The following is a 4582-nucleotide window of genomic DNA, read 5'->3' on the forward strand; positions in this document are numbered from 1 at the left end:
GTACCCTAAGAAATGTTAGTCATTCTTGCTACTGTATGATTATCATGTCCAGAAAGTTATTTCATTCTAGCTGGAAAAATAGAACATAAAGCTAAAAAAAAGACTAACCATAATTTATTTAGAGTTCTCTGTCTTTTCTATTTGTTTCCCTTATACTACAGAGTTTCCCTGTACATGATAGAGTGAATAAAACCTATTAGACACATAGGAAAGGGCCCCAAACTTAGAAAGATATAATACTGAACGATCATACAAAACTCTGATATTCGGGGCCTCTTTCCTGGAAGCACAGTCTATCCTAGGAGTCTAGATCTAAATCATATGGGACAGAAAAGCACAGGCTGAACATTTAGCAGGCATTGCCTCTAAAGAAAACAGTAACGACACAATGGCAGATATTTTGTCCTCAGTAGTTCAAAGGCCCCCAGGCTGACAAAAGGTGTACAGTCATTAATTTGTACAAATTCAATTGGTCAAGAATTCCAGATTAAGTGTTTTGGCCTTCACCTGTAGATAGTGACAAATATGGTAGGGATTCACAGACTCCCCATTAACTGCATATTGTTACCAAAATAAAAAGTACAGGCTGGGTGCATTGGCTTACTCCTGTAATCCCAGCACTTTGGGAGGCTGAGGTAAGAAGATTGCTTGAGCCCAGCCTGGGTAACAGAGTAACACTTCGTGTCTACCAAAAAAAAACTCAAAACATTAGCTGGGCACCATTGTGTGTGCTCATAGTCCAAGCTAACTGGGAAGCTGAGATAGAAGGATCACCTGAGTCCAGGAGGTCAAGACTGCAGTGAGCTATGATCATGCCACTGCACTCCAACCTGGGTGACAGAGACCCTGACTTTAAAAAAAATTACAAAAAGATGTCTATATTGGGGGAAAAGTATACTAAAGACGCTTGGATCAGAAAAAGAACATACCTTTCACATTCATAAGAATATCCCATCAGTGAATGCAAAACTGAACGTGGTTAAACATTAGATAAGAACCAAGTTCCTAAAGTTGCCACAAGGACTTCCAATAGATGAGGACATGTCTAGCACATGCCTCAAGAGCACAGGGGAATTAGTAGTGCAGTGACCTCTGAAACCCGTGCAGCAGAAAGCAATTAGGTCCTAATGCCAGAACAACTTCAGATTTTAAAATGCAAATCATTTTTACTAAGAGATGGTGATTAAGTGTTTTCATTAAAATATATATCTAAATACCAATAAATACATACATACATACATGCATCAATTATATGAGGCAATTCCTATATAACCCTAACAAAAGTCAAGAATTGACACTCTCTGTTTGTAGATTTTACTAACCAATCTCATGGCATTGGCATTGTCCAAATAGAAGAATGGTAACTTAGTTTGTTATTTCCCTACTAAGGTATTTTGACCAATATATCTTTTGAACAATGGAGGTCTAGACCTGCATTCCCCAACTAGATCATTGCTTCCTTTCCTCTCTTCATCTCGGCTAGTATTCTATTGCAGTGAATGTTCAAGGAGATATGTTCTCTGACCACTTAATACCTTTTCATGAAACAGTTTGGTGGGAGTTGTCTCTTCTTGTACACTTTTCAGTCTCCTTGTGGACAGATAAAAGAAATTAAATTCCATTCCACTCTTAATTGGGCCTTATGATCCTACTAGTTCCTGTAATCATTTGTCATACTATTTTCATCTTAAACATGATTTCCTCTTTCAATTTCTTTGTTTAGTTATTATTTTAGATAGTGGCATATGCACTGGCAAAGATTCTACAGGGACCAGGGCTTCTTGTTTACAACACTGAAGAATGCCCCCTACAATCCTTCATATTTGAAAATGTTTAATCAAATGAATGAAAACTAAATAAAAAGCAACCTAAAATCAACATGATGTGTTGTCTTGTAATTCATTCCAAAAAAAGCTATATGTTTGTTTTTCTATTCATATAAAGGGCAAGTTTTCTTTCCATGGAACTATTTTTTTTTACCTTCTTATTTTAATAGCTGTTTTACTGAGATATAATTTACGTATAATAAAATTCAGGCTTACAGAATACAATTCAATGTTTTTAATATATTCACAAAATTGTACAAAGAACACCACTGTGCAATTTTAGAACATTTCATCACCCCAAAAAGAAAGCCTATACCCATGAGTAGTCACGCCCCATCTCTTCCCACACCCACAAGAAACCACTGATTGAATTTCTGTCTATATGAATTTGCCTATTCTGGACACTTCATACAAATGAAAATATACAATATGTGGTCTTTTGTAACTAGTTTATTTCACTTAGCATATTTTCAAGCTTCCCTCATGTTATAATATGTATCAACTCTTCATTCCCTTTTATTGTCGAATAATACTTGGCTGCATGGATCCAGCATATTTTATTTAGCTATTCTTCAGCTGATGAACATTTAAGTAGTTTTCACTTTTTGGCTATCATGAACAATCTACTATGAACATATGTGTGCAGGTTTTTGTATGGTTATATGTTTTCATTTCTCTTGCATATATGAGTGGGAGCGGGATTGCTGGATCACATGGTATCTCTGTATTTAACATTTTGAGGAACTGCAAAACTGTTTCTGAAGTGTGTATAATCCCACCAACATTAAAGTTTCTAATTTCAATGACCACGAATAGCCAAAACAATCCTTAGCAAAAGAAGCAAAGCAGGAAATATCACACTTCCAGACTTCAAACTTTACTATAAGGCTACAGTAATCAAAACAGCCTGGTATTGGTACAAGAACAGGCATTTAGACCAATGGAACAGAATAGAGATTCCAGAAGCAAAGCTTCAATTCCTCAACCAACTCATCTTTGACAAAACCTCTATCAACAACCACTGGGGAGAAAAGAAGCTATTCAGTAAATGGTGCTGGGAAAACTGGCTCACCACATGCAGAAGATTGAAACAGGACCCCTCCCTATCACCATACACAAAAATTAACTCCAAATAGATCAAAAACCTTAATGTAAAACCTCAAACTATAAGAATCTTAGAAAACGCAGGAGACACCTTTATGGAAATTGGAACTGGCAACCAATTCCTATTCAGAAACCTAAAGGCCAATACCTTAAGAAATAAGACAAGTGGGATCACATCAAACTAATGAATTTCTGCAAAGCAAAAGAAACATTAATAGAGCAGGGAGACAGCCCACAGAATGGGAAAAAATATTTGCCAACTGTATATCTGACAAAGGCCTAACATCTAGGATTCACAAGGAACTCAAATGTGCTGAAAGGAAAAAACAAACAGCCCCATTAAAAAGTGGGCAAAAGACATGAATAGACACTTCTCAAAAGAAGATATATGGGCAGCCAAGAGACACAAAGAAAAAGTGGTCAGCCTCACTCATCATCAGAGAAATGCAAATCAAAACCATATTGAGATACCACCTAACCCCAGTAAGAATGGCCACCATTAATAAAGCAAACAACAACAGATGCTGGTGAGAATTCGGAAAAAAAGCAACGCTTCTACACTGTTGGTGTGAATGCAAACTAGTTCAACCTCTCTGGAAGACAGTGTGGCAATTTCTGAAAGAACTAGAAATTGACCTTCCATGTGACCCAGCAATTCCCCTATTGGGATTATACCCGGAGGAACTCAAATCATTCTACAAAAAAGATACCTGCACACCTATGTTTGTTGCAGCTCTATCACAATAATAAAAACATGGAAACAACCATGTTGCCCGTCAATGCTGGACTGGATTAAAAAAAAATGTGGTACAAATACACAGTGGAATATTATGCAGCCATAAAGAAAAACAAACATGGATTTCGCAGCAACTTGGATGGATTTGGAGTCGATCATACTCAGAGATCTATCACAGAAACAAAGAACAGAGTACCATATGTTCTCACTCATAAGCTGACCTTGAACAATTATCATACTATAAGAAAGCGATTGGCAGTAGTGGGAAACTGTCAGGGGGTACCTGCATAATCAACATTTATATACTTAACCTTGAATTGTACTCCACATCTTTATAATTAAAAATTTTTAAAACAATAAAGTTTCTAATTTCGCTACATCCTCACCAACATTTATTTTCCTTTTTTTTTATCAGAGCCATCCTTGTGGATGTGAAGTGTTATCTCATTGTGGCTTTAATTGCTTATGCAATTAATGGCTTATTAGCCATTTGTCTATCATCTTTGAAGAAAGGTCTTTATACATCTTTGCCCATATTTTAATTGAACTATTTGTCTTTCTATTTCTGAGTTTAAGAGTTTTCTATATGTTGTGGATATGAGTCCCTAGTCAGATATATAATTTGCAAATTTTTTTTTTCCAATTCTGTGGGTTGTATATTTACTTTCTTTTTTCTTTTTTTTTTTTTTTGAAATCAATATTTTTTATTACGGTTTTGAGGGGTACAGTTAAGGGTTAGGTGTACAATTACGTTTCATTCAGGCACCCTGTTGATAAGAGGTGTTTTCCCATCCCCAGACAGATATTTGCTGCTGTTAATCCCAACCCCCTCCCACCCCATAGTTTCCCAGTACCATCAGTCATTTTCTTATAGTATTACATTGGATGTTCAAGGTTCATTATATGAGTGAGAACA

At 36.2% G+C, this 4582-nt stretch overlaps 1 pseudogene; it reads left to right on the forward strand.

Moving 5' to 3' along the window:
• Positions 1 to 388: 388 nt before the first annotated feature.
• Positions 389 to 1128, forward strand: LOC103265739 (annotated as a pseudogene).
• The last annotated feature ends 3454 nt before the right edge of the window (positions 1129 to 4582 follow it).

The sequence above is a fragment of the Carlito syrichta genome, unplaced genomic scaffold (genome assembly GCF_000164805.1).
Source record: "Carlito syrichta isolate Samal-C Ts95f unplaced genomic scaffold, Tarsius_syrichta-2.0.1 Scaffold306815, whole genome shotgun sequence".
Taxonomy (NCBI): Eukaryota; Metazoa; Chordata; class Mammalia; order Primates; family Tarsiidae; genus Carlito; species Carlito syrichta.